This window comes from Pelophylax lessonae (assembly GCF_965119305.1).
Source record: "Pelophylax lessonae genome assembly, chromosome: 3".
Taxonomy (NCBI): Eukaryota; Metazoa; Chordata; class Amphibia; order Anura; family Ranidae; genus Pelophylax; species Pelophylax lessonae.
The window spans coordinates 28127923-28141136 of NC_138770.1; the positions used below are offsets into that span (position 1 = coordinate 28127923).

At 46.4% G+C, this 13214-nt stretch overlaps 2 protein-coding genes across 2 annotated transcripts in view; one reads left to right on the top strand and one right to left on the bottom strand.

The window, feature by feature from the left end:
- Positions 1-13214, top strand: part of LOC309550263 (uncharacterized protein) — a gene marked incomplete at both ends in the record, with an annotated part of 667886 nt that overhangs the window by 323697 nt on the left and 330975 nt on the right.
- Positions 1-13214, bottom strand: part of LOC309549852 (uncharacterized protein) — a gene marked incomplete at its 3' end in the record, with an annotated part of 118871 nt that overhangs the window by 96420 nt on the left and 9237 nt on the right. The gene's annotated exons all lie outside the window — the stretch shown is intronic.

The following is a 13214-nucleotide window of genomic DNA, read 5'->3' on the forward strand; positions in this document are numbered from 1 at the left end:
CCGTGTCCTCTGTATCCCCCCAGCCACGCACCAGTGATGGCCATGAGCTGGCCTGGGTGCCACCCTGCTGTGAACATGGTTCCATCTCCTCCTCCAGCTCCTCCTCCTCCTCATCCTCCTCATCCTCCAGAACTGTGCCCCTGCTGGACAATTGCGTCCCTGGCGTTTGCGTGTGCAGGAACCCACCCTCGGAGCCCCTTGCGAATGACTGCCCTGAAAGCCTTGGAAATGTTACCTCTTCATCCTCCTCCTCCTCCTCATCCTGTGCCACATCCTCTTCCATCATCGCCCGAATTGTTTTTTCAAGGAGGCATAGAAGTGGGATAGTTAAGCTGAGAACGGCGTCATTGCCACTGGCCATGTTGGTGGAGTACTCAAAACAGCGCAACAAGGCACACAGGTCTCGCATGGAGGCCCAGTTATTGGTGGTGAAGTGGTGCTGTTCCGCAGAGCGACTCACGCGTGCGTGCTGCAGCTGAAACTCCACTATGGCCTGCTGCTGCTCGCACAGTCTTTCCAGCATGTGCAAGGTGGAGTTCCACCTTGTGGGCACGTCACATATGAGGCGGTGAGCGGGAAGGCCGAAGTTACGCTGCAGCGCTGCCAGGCGAGCAGCAGCAGGGTGAGAACGCCGAAAGTGCGCACAAACGGCCCGCACTTTCTGCAGCAGCTCTGACATATCGGGGTAGTTTTTAAGGAACCTCTGCACCACCAAATTCAGCACATGCGCCAGGCAAGGGATGTGCGTCAAACCGGCTAGGCCCAGAGCTGCTATGAGATTTCGCCCGTTATCACACACCACCAGGCCGGGCTTGAGGCTCGCTGGCAGCAACCACTCATTTGTCTGCTGTTCCATGCTCCTCCACAACTCCTGCGCGGTGTGTGGTTTGTCCCCCAAACAGGCAAGTTGTAAAACTGCCTGCTGTCGTTTACCCCTGGCCGTGCTGAAGTTGGTGGTGAAGGTGTTACGCTGTCCGGATGAGGAGGCGGTAGAGGATGAGGAAGCGGAGTAGGAGGAGTTACGAACAGGAGGCAAACTGAAGCGCCCTGCAATCCTCGGTGGTGGAAGGACATGCGCCAAATTGCTATCCGCCTCAGGCCCATCCGCCACTGCATTTACCCAGTGTGCCGTTAGGGAGATATAACGCCCCTGACCGTGCTTACTGGTCCACGTATCCGTAGTTAGGTGGACCTTGGCACAGATGGCGTTGCGCAGTGCACACCTGATATTTTCCCCCACTTGGTTGTGCAGGGAAGGGATGGCTTGCCTGGAAAAGTAGTGGCGGCTGGGCACGACGTACTGTGGGACAGCCACCGACATAAGGTTTTTAAAACTGTGCGTCTCCACCAGACGGAATGACAGCATTTCAAAGGCCAATAATTTTGAAATGCTGGCATTCAGGGCCAGGGATCGCGGGTGGGTAGGGGGGTACTTCCTCTTCCTCTCAAGTGTTTGGGAGATGGAAAGCTGAACGCTTCCACGGGACATTGTGGAGATGGTTGTTGGTGACCCAGGTGGTGGTGTTGCTGACAGATCGTCTGTTTGCGGGGTGGCAGGTGCCGGTATCACTACAGATGTGGCTGGAGCGGCCGAGACTGCAGCAGAAGAGGAAGCAGGATGAGCCAGAGACGTTTCTTGGTTTTGAAGGTGTGTACTCCACTGCAGCTCGTGCTTTGCACTTAGATGCCTGATCATGCAGGTTGTGCTCAGGTTGAGAAGGTTCATGCCTCGCTTCAAGCTCTGATTGCACAGGGTGCAAACCACTCGTGTCCTGTCATCAGCACATTTTCTAAAGAACTTCCACGCTAGAGAACTCCTTTGAGCTGACTTTGGTGCGCTCGTTCCCTTGCTGCGTTGGGCAGTAGCGGGCGTAGTGTCTAGGGCACGGCCGCTCCGCTTCTGCACCCTGCTCCCTCTTCTGCTGTGCTGGTGGCTCTGTGCGACCACCGCCTCTTCCTCCAAACTACTCAGGTCACCTGCATGACGTTCATTCCATGTGGGGTCGAGGACCTCATCGTCCTCCACATCATCTTCCACCCAGTCTTCACCCCTGCCCTCCTTGTCGGTCTCCACAATGCTGAACGCCGCAGCAGTTGGCACCTGCGTTTCGTCATCATCGGAGACGTGCTGCGATGATCCTTGTAAGTACTCATCTTGAGAAATAAGTGGTTGGGCATCGCTGCACTCAATCTCTTCCACTTCTGGGGCAGGGCTAGGTGGATGGCCCTGGGAAACCCTGCTGACAGAGTCCTCAAAAAGAATAAGAGACTGCTGTATGGCTTGGGGCTCAGACTGCTGGCCTGATTTGCAAGGGGGTGAGGTGAAAGACGGTTGGACATTGGCTGCAGGTGCCAACTCTGACCTTTCTGCAGTAGACTGGGTGGGAGACAATGTGAAGGAACTGGAGGCACTGTCAGCAGCAAACCAATCTACTATCGCCTCAACTTGTTCTGGCCTCATCACTTCTAGGGGCGTTTGATGCCCTACCAAATACTGATGCAGGTTCTGTCGCCTACTCACACTTGAGGAAGGTGTTTCACTTGTGCGTGTAGCTGGCACAGATCGACCATGTCCTCTCCTTGCAACAGGAGCTCTACCAGCAGCACCACGACCCAGGCCACGGCCCTTATTTGACGGTCTCCTCATATTTCTGTAATTTAAGATCTTGCCCTAGAAAGGTTTTTATTGAATAGCGGAATAGAAAATATGATCCAAAAAAAGTGTATGTATATCACACGTACACAACCACACTAGGCCCCAATTACTATTGTTTGTACCCCTAAAAGGCTAGATGAGGAGTAGGGGGAGTATGGAACAGGCAGCACCCTCAAACCTTCAGAAGTATGAGATGAACCCCAACAACTTGGAAAGGTGGATCTCTCTCACACGTACCGACACAGACTATCCCGCAATTCAATTGATCCTCAAAGGTTTTTATTGAATAGCGGAATAGGAAATATGATCAAAAAAAGTGTATGTATCTCGCACGTACACAACCACACTAGGCCCCAATTACTATTGTTTGTACCCCTAAAAGGCTAGATGAGGAGTAGGGGGGGTATGGAACAGGCAGCACCCTCAAACCTTCAGAAGTATGAGATGAACCCCAACAACTTGGAAAGGTGGATCTCTCTCACACGTACCGACACAGACTATCCCGCAATTCAATTGATCCTCAAAGGTTTTTATTGAATAGCGGAATAGGAAATATGATCAAAAAAAGTGTATGTATCTCGCACGTACACAACCACACTAGGCCCCAATTACTATTGTTTGTACCCCTAAAAGGCTAGATGAGGAGTAGGGGGGGTATGGAACAGGCAGCACCCTCAAACCTTCAGAAGTATGAGATGAACCCCAACAACTTGGAAAGGTGGATCTCTCTCACACGTACCAACACAGACTATCCCCCAATTTAACTGATCCCCAGAGGTTTTTGATTAAATAGCGGAATAGAAAATATGATCCCAAAAAAGTGTATGTATATCACACGTACACAACCACACTAGGCCCCAATTACTATTGTTTGTACCCCTAAAAGGCTAGGAGTAGGGGGAGTATGGAACAGGCAGCACCCTCAAACCTTCAGAAGTATGAGATGAACCCCAACAACTTGGAAAGGTGGATCTCTCTCACACGTACCAACACAGACTATCCCCCAATTTAACTGATCCCCAAAGGTTTTTGATTAAATAGCGGAATAGAAAATATGATCCCAAAAAAGTGTATGTATATCACACGTACACAACCACACTAGGCCCCAATTACTATTGTTTGTACCCCTAAAAGGCTAGGAGTAGGGGGAGTATGGAACAGGCAGCACCCTCAAACCTTCAGAAGTATGAGATGAACCCCAACAACTTGGAAAGGTGGATCTCTCTCACACGTACCAACACAGACTATCCCCCAATTTAACTGATCCCCAAAGGTTTTTGATTAAATAGCGGAATAGAAAATATGATCCCAAAAAAGTGTATGTATATCACACGTACACAACCACACTAGGCCCCAATTACTATTGTTTGTACCCCTAAAAGGCTAGGAGTAGGGGGAGTATGGAACAGGCAGCACCCTCAAACCTTCAGAAGTATGAGATGAACCCCAACAACTTGGAAAGGTGGATCTCTCTCACACGTACCAACACAGACTATCCCCCAATTTAACTGATCCCCAAAGGTTTTTGATTAAATAGCGGAATAGAAAATATGATCCCAAAAAAGTGTATGTATATCACACGTACACAACCACACTAGGCCCCAATTACTATTGTTTGTACCCCTAAAAGGCTAGGAGTAGGGGGAGTATGGAACAGGCAGCACCCTCAAACCTTCAGAAGTATGAGATGAACCCCAACAACTTGGAAAGGTGGATCTCTCTCACACGTACCAACACAGACTATCCCCCAATTTAACTGATCCCCAAAGGTTTTTGATTAAATAGCGGAATAGAAAATATGATCCCAAAAAAGTGTATGTATATCACACGTACACAACCACACTAGGCCCCAATTACTATTGTTTGTACCCCTAAAAGGCTAGGAGTAGGGGGAGTATGGAACAGGCAGCACCCTCAAACCTTCAGAAGTATGAGATGAACCCCAACAACTTGGAAAGGTGGATCTCTCTCACACGTACCAACACAGACTATCCCCCAATTTAACTGATCCCCAAAGGTTTTTGATTAAATAGCGGAATAGAAAATATGATCCCAAAAAAGTGTATGTATATCACACGTACACAACCACACTAGGCCCCAATTACTATTGTTTGTACCCCTAAAAGCTGGGCGAAAGTCCAGAGAAGGGCAACTAAACTGATTAGGGGGTTGGAGGACCTTACCTATGAAGAGCGGCTGCAATCGCTCGATTTATTTTCCCTGGAGAAAAGACGTCTGAGAGGGGACATGATAGCAATTTATAAATATCTTAATGGGGATCTCAGCTTAGAAGAAAAGCTGTTCATTCGAAGGAATTGCATGAGGACTCGAGGACATACAATGCGATTAGAGGAGAAGCGTTTTAACCTCAGGCAACGTGGGGGGTTCTTTACTGTTAGGGCTACAAGATTGTGGAATTGTCTACCACAAGAGGTGGTTTCTGCGGGTAGTATGGTGACTTTCAAAAGACTCTTAGACTTACATCTCAAGGATCAGGAGATTGAGGGCTATGTTAGATGATTACAGTCACACACACCTACACAGGTTGAACTGGATGGACTATTGTCTTTATTCAACCTCACCTACTATGTAACTATGTAACTATGTAACTATGTAAAAGGCTAGGAGTAGGGGGAGTATGGAACAGGCAGCACCCTCAAACCTTCAGAAGTATGAGATGAACCCCAACAACTTGGAAAGGTGGATCTCTCTCACACGTACCAACACAGACTATCCCCCAATTTAACTGATCCCCAGAGGTTTTTGATTAAATAGCGGAATAGAAAATATGATCCCAAAAAAGTGTATGTATATCACACGTACACAACCACACTAGGCCCCAATTACTATTGTTTGTACCCCTAAAAGGCTAGGAGTAGGGGGAGTATGGAACAGGCAGCACCCTCAAACCTTCAGAAGTATGAGATGAACCCCAACAACTTGGAAAGGTGGATCTCTCTCACACGTACCAACACAGACTATCCCCCAATTTAACTGATCCCCAGAGGTTTTTGATTAAATAGCGGAATAGAAAATATGATCCCAAAAAAGTGTATGTATATCACACGTACACAACCACACTAGGCCCCAATTACTATTGTTTGTACCCCTAAAAGGCTAGGAGTAGGGGGAGTATGGAACAGGCAGCACCCTCAAACCTTCAGAAGTATGAGATGAACCCCAACAACTTGGAAAGGTGGATCTCTCTCACACGTACCAACACAGACTATCCCCCAATTTAACTGATCCCCAAAGGTTTTTGATTAAATAGCGGAATAGAAAATATGATCCCAAAAAAGTGTATGTATATCACACGTACACAACCACACTAGGCCCCAATTACTATTGTTTGTACCCCTAAAAGGCTAGGAGTAGGGGGAGTATGGAACAGGCAGCACCCTCAAACCTTCAGAAGTATGAGATGAACCCCAACAACTTGGAAAGGTGGATCTCTCTCACACGTACCAACACAGACTATCCCCCAATTTAACTGATCCCCAAAGGTTTTTGATTAAATAGCGGAATAGAAAATATGATCCCAAAAAAGTGTATGTATATCACACGTACACAACCACACTAGGCCCCAATTACTATTGTTTGTACCCCTAAAAGGCTAGATGAGGAGTAGGGGGAGTATGGAACAGGCAGCACCCTCAAACCTTCAGAAGTATGAGATTGTGTTCACTGTACCCCACAAAGATTGAGTTCACTGCACCCCACAATGATTGTGTTCACTGCACCCCACAAAGATTGTGTTCACTGCACCTCACAAAGATTGTGTTCACTGTACCCCCCAAAGATTGTGTTCACTGCACCCCACAAAGATTCTGTTCACTGTACCCCACAAAGATTGTGTTCACTGCACCCCAAAAAGATTGTGTTCACTGCACCCCAAAAAGGATGTTGTTCACTGCACCCCAAAAAGGATGTTGTTCACTCCACCCCAAAAAGATTGTGTTCACTGCACCCCACAAAGATTGTGTTCACTGCACCCCAAAAAGATTGTGTTCACTGCACCCCAAAAATTATTTTGTTCACTGCACCCCAAAAAGGATGTTGTTCACTCCACCCCAAAAAGATTGTGTTCACTGCACCCCAAAAAGATTGTGTTCACTGCACCCCACAAAGGATTTTGTTCACTGCACCCCAAAAAGATTGTGTTCACTGCACCCCAAAAAGGATGTTGTTCACTGCACCCCAAAAAGGATTTTGTTCACTGCACCCCAAAAAGATTGTGTTCACTGCACCCCACAAAGGATTTTGTTCACTGCACCCCACAAAGATTGTGTTCACTGCACATCAAAAAGGATTGTGTTCACTGCACCCCAAAAAGATTTTGTTCACTGCACCCCAAAAAGATTGTGTTCACTGCAGCCCAAAAAGATTGTGTTCACTGCAGCCCAAAAAGATTGTGTTCACTGCAGCCCAAAAAGATTGTGTTCACTGCAGCCCAAAAAGATTGTGTTCACTGCAGCTCACACACAGAAAAATGGATGTGGATCACTGACACCTGCCTATCTCCAATCCCACACCACACAGCAATATCGATTGTAGTTTGTAGAACACAGTTTCCCTAAAATTCAGCAGACTCTGTCCCTAACAGGATTGAGAAGAGATCGTAGATCAGGATTGAGTGCAGACCCCACCCCCCACACAGCAATATCGATTGTAGTTTGTAGAAGACACTGACCCTATAATTCAACAGACTCTATCCCTAAAATGCCTACAACTCGCCCTGCCTAAACACTCCGACCTGTCCCTCAATTCTATCCGGACACAAATGTTTTTTTCCTGCCTATCTTTCCCTAATCAGCAGCCAGCACGTTGATGTGTGCTCTGTCCCTGAATCTAAGCAGCATAATGACGCCGCTGCGGCTGCCTCGAACTTATAAAGACTTGGTCACATGCTTCAGACGGCCAATCACAGCTACTGAGACATTTGCAGGCATGGCTGGGATGGCTTAAGGCACACCAGTTAAACGATTGTTGATTGGCTGTTGAAAGCCCGCCATGAAAAGAGCGCCAAAGCATGCAAAACCCGGAAATAAAACGACCGAACACGGATTTTTACCCGAACATACAGTAAAGTGTCCGTGTCCGTGTTCGGGTACAAAAAATCCAATTATTCGGTACGAACACGAATAATACAGTCCGTGTTCGCTCAACACTACCTATCACCTCTATACTACTATATACATAGATCACTCCAGGAACTTCTTATTGAGTGTGTATATTTGTATGCTGAATTGAGATCATCCACACATGATGAGTCTTGGGAGTTGGGATTGGTGTCTCAGCGTTTCTCTACATGACTACTGAAGTGGAATATTTCTGCAGCTGTAAAGCCACATCATACATAAAACGCAGGAGCATTACAGATTGAACGAACCAGATAAAATGGATTCAGCAGAAATGACCACTCAGGTGACACAGTTAACACAACAAGTAACTGCGTTAATACACGCACTTACTGAATTAAAAGAAGACAATCAGGCTCTGACGCAGCAGGTGGCCAGACTGACACAGCCTACTGCTGCTCAACCCCCAGAACCTCTTGTCCTTCTACCAGACAGGTTTGATGGTTCCCGTTCCTCTTTTCTTTTTTTTCGTATGGATTGTGAGCTCCTATTTATCCTTAAGCCTAGGACCTATCATAATGACTTTATTAAAGTGCATGCTGCCATTAATTTGCTTTCTGGCAAAATGAAAACGTGGGCATACCAGAAACTGCAAGAAAAAAGTCAGATCCTAGACAATTGGGAATCATTTGCAATTGCGATGCACTCCCAGTGTCTCCCCTCCCAAAAATCTACTCCTAAACCTGCTCCAGGTAACCGCAGACCCCGGCTACCTAGGGAAAAAAGGAAACCAAATGAATATGGTGATCCTGCCTGGTCATGGTCCAAGCCTGCCTTAAACAGTCAGCCTTGTCACTCTGACACATCTCATTTGAACCCTGATCCTACAGAGATGGATGAGGAGCCTATGGAGATTGGTGCCGTACATACTAAGTTGTCCTTACAAAAAAAAAAAGATCACAGGAGAATCTGTGGCCTTTGTTTTTATTGTGGAGAAGGGGGACATTTCATTACATCCTGCCCAACCCGACCTCATAGGCCTAAGGCTCTCCCAATGGAGGCCAGGCGAATCCGAACTGTCTTCCCTGAAAAACAGCCTGGAAATTACCAAGGCTGTTGCCAGCCCTGTCCCCGTTCTATATCAGAAAAGGACACCCAGAAATTGGCAGATGTTGGTATAGATACTCCTATTTTTGCAAGCACATTTCTAGCTTCCAATGAAAACATTGAGATTCTTGCACCTGACTGCGTACGCGCTTCTAATGGCACGGTGGTACGTAGGAAGGATCTGAGGATGTTTGAAGAAGCATTGGTTGCTAGGACTACTTCGGATGGTTATGCGTCCGATTCTAGTGAGGGGTTCATGTAGCAGACACCCTAACAACAAGTCCTATCTGATTCTCGCATCGGTTACCAACCTGATCCGATTCTCATATCGGCAACAAGTGATCCGATTCTCACATCGGTTACCAACCTGATCCGATTTTCATATCGGCAACAAGTGATCCGATTCTCACATCGGTTACCAACCTGATCCGATTCTCATATCGGCAACAAGTGATCCGATTCTCACATCGGTTACCAACCTGATCCGATTCTCATATCGGCAACAAGTGATCCGATTCTCACATCGGTTACCAACCTGATCCGATTCTCATATCGGCAACAAGTGATCCGATTCTCACATCGGTTACCAACCTGATCCGATTCTCATATCGGCAACAAGTGATCCGATTCTCACATCGGTTACCAACCTGATCCGATTTTCATATCGGCAACAAGTGATCCGATTCTCACATCGGTTACCAACCTGATCCGATTTTCATATCGGCAACAAGTGATCCGATTCTCAGATCGGTTACCAACCTGATCCGATTCTCATATCGGCAACCAATCTTATCCGAGTCTCGCATCGGCAACCAGTTTTTTTTTTTTTCCGATTTTCACATCGGCAACCAGTCTTATCCGATTCTCACATCGGCAACTAGTCTTATCCGATTCTCGCATCGGCAACCAGTCTTATCCGATTCTCGCATCGGCAACCAGTCTTATCCGATTCTCATATAGGTAACCAGTCTTATCCGATTCTCGTATCGGCAACCAGTCTTATCCGATTCTCGCATCGGCAACTAGTCTTATCCGATTCTCGTATCTGCAACCAGTCTTATCCGATTCTCGTATCGGCAACCAGTATTATCCGATTCTCATATCGGTAACCAGTCTTATCCGATTCTCGTATCGGCAACCAGTCTTATCCGATTCTCGCATCGGCAACCAGTCTTATCCGATTCTCGTATCGGCAACCAGTCTTATCCGATTCTCGTATCGGCAACCAGTATTATCCGATTCTCGTATCGGCAACCAGTCTTATCCGATTCTCGTATCGGCAACCAGTCTTATCCGATTCTCGTATCGGCAACCAGTATTATCCGATTCTCGTATCGGCAACCAGTCTTATCCGATTCTCATATCGGCAACCAGTCTTTTCCGATTCTCACATCGGCAACCAGCTTTTTCCGATTCTTATATCGACAACCAGCCTTAGAGGCCTTCCGGAGCCGGCCTTACGGGGGGGGGGGTACTGTAAGGTTCTGGCACTCTCAGTGCCTCCTATCACATCATTTCCGGGTGCTTTCCATCTACCTAGATAGATGAAGCACATATAGGTGTGTTTCCCTTTAAGAGTGCTGACATCATCATGAGGCGCCGGACTGAACAGCTATTTAAATCACCAGCTTTCACTCACATGTGTTCGTTCAACCTGCTGTGTGCCTAGATGTGCCTTGATGCTAACCTGTCTTGAAGTTCTCATGCTTGCAAGCATACCTCGCTGTCGGAACCACGCTGCACTGATCCCTGTATCCCGCTACCGGATCATCCGCTCTTGTCGAACCTCTCCTCTGCTACATTGCTACTAGTGATAAGTACCCCACAGGGGAAACCTCAATAACCTTCATACTAAAGCTTACACTGTCTAGCTCTGCATACTAAGGACTGTTACTACATCTGCACTATCTAGATTGCTAGCTCTTGAGCCTAATACCATCTGCTCTTGCACTGGGTTAGTCTCTCCTGTATGTCATCTGCTATCCTATCATCTACTACCATACATGATTGCTAACCTATCTGCATCCCACCTGTTACTATCTCATTCTCAAGAACATTCCTCTCAAGTGTCTGTCACCTATCATCTCTACTCAACCTGTCTCTTCAGCCTATCACCTCTATACTACTATATACATAGATCACTCCAGGAACTTCTTATTGAGTGTGTATATTTGTATGCTGAATTGAGATCATCCACACATGATGAGTCTTGGGAGTTGGGATTGGTGTCTCAGCGTTTCTCTACATGACTACTGAAGTGGAATATTTCTGCAGCTGTAAAACCACATCATACATAAAACGCAGGAGCGTTACAGTATTTATGTATGTATGTGTGTATGTATGTGTGTATATGTATGTGTGTGTATGTATGTGTGTATGTGTATATGTGTATATGTGTGTATGTATATATGTATGTGTATGTATGTATGTGTATATGTATGTGTGTATGTGTATGTATGTGTGTATGTATGTTACTTTTAATCAGAAATGCTTTTTTTAGGGCTTGTTTGTGATAAAAACAGCTCAACCATGTGGTTTGACCACCCCTCCAACCTGACATGTGAATGAGCCCTTGGTTCACATCTGCATGGCTGCGTGCTGCCTGTAAGGCAGCCCATTTATTGCAATGGGCTTCCCTACCTGCAGAAATGCAGAGAAAGTCCCTGATCCTTTTTTTTTTAATTACGCCCCACCAAAAGCACCCTATGTTTGCCAATGTGTGAGGTACCATTAGGAAATATTGACAACCCTAAAGAGCAGAGCATTTGTGTGTGTGTGTGTGTGTGTGTCTGGAACAAGGGCGATTTTGCGCGTGTTCCACGACATACAGTAACGAGAACTGGACCTTGGACAGGGGTGCCTCGGCACTGAAAATACTTTTCAAGGGTGCCCTGACTGGAAAAAGGTTGAGAAACACTGGGCTAGACAATGGCACCCTGACTGCCATTAGGTATTGGGATGAAATCCTTGGACCCATTGTCAGACCCTATGCTGGTGCAGTGGGTCCTGGGTTCCTCCTGGTGCACAACAATGCCCGGCCTCATGTGGTGAGTATGCAGCCAGTTCCTGGAGGATGAAGGAATTGATACCATTGAATGGCCCCCAGATTCGCCTGACCTGAATCTAATAGAACCCCTCTGGGACATTCTGTTTCAGTCCATCCGATGCCCCCAGGCTGGACCTCAGTCTATTCAGGAGCTCAGTGATGTCCTGGTCCAGATCTGAGAGGAAATACCCCAGGACACCATCCATTGTCTCATTAGGAGCATGCCCCGATGTTGTCAGGCATGCATACAAGCACCTGGGGGCCATACACACTACTGAGGACCATTCTGAGGTCCTGCAATGACATTTCACCAAAATGGACTCGCCTGCTTCATCATTTTTTCACTTTGATTTTTGGCATGTATTTAGGTTTAGACCTCTGTAGGGTGATAATTTTCATTTCTATCAAACTATGTGGCATCCTTTCCTTCCTAACACATTACCCAGTCCATACCAGTATAGATCCTAACACATTACCCAGTCCATACCAGTATAGATCCTAACACATTACCCAGTCCATACCAGTATATATCCTAACACATTACCCAGTCCATACCAGTATAGATTCTAACACATTAACCAGTCCATACCAGTATAGATGCTAACACATTACCCAGTCCATACCAGTATAGTTCCTAACACATTACCCAGTCCATACCAGTATAGATTCTAACACATTACCCAGTCCATACCAGTATAGATGCTAACACATTACCCAGTCCATACCAGTATATATCCTAACACATTACCCAGTCCATACCAGTATAGATTCTAACACATTACCCAGTCCATACCAGTATAGATGCTAACACATTACCCAGTCCATACCAGTATAGATCCTAACACATTACCCAGTCCATACCAGTATAGATCCTAACACATTACCCAGTCCATACCAGTATAGATCCTAACACATTACCCAGTCCATACCAGTATAGATCCTAACACATGACCCGGTCCATACCAGTATAGATCCTAACACATTACCCAGTCCATACCAGTATAAATATCCAGCATGATATTTTTCCCCATTGAGATCTGATGTGTTTTCAAAGTGTTCCTTTCATTCTTTGGAGCAGTGTATGTTGGTCGAGCATTTCAAAGTGTAAAAGAGATCTGTGGTGGAACTGGGTGCAATCACATCACCAAACTATGACAACTAACCAGACCAATGATACCACCCAACCAAACATCACTAAGTAAGCTTTAACCCATTCTTGTATAATTACCCAAGCTGATATCTGGAGAAGTTTCTTCCTCTTTAACTTTGTCCATCATCCCAACCTCCTCTGTAAAATGCTGATCACCCCTCACATACGTCTTTTCCT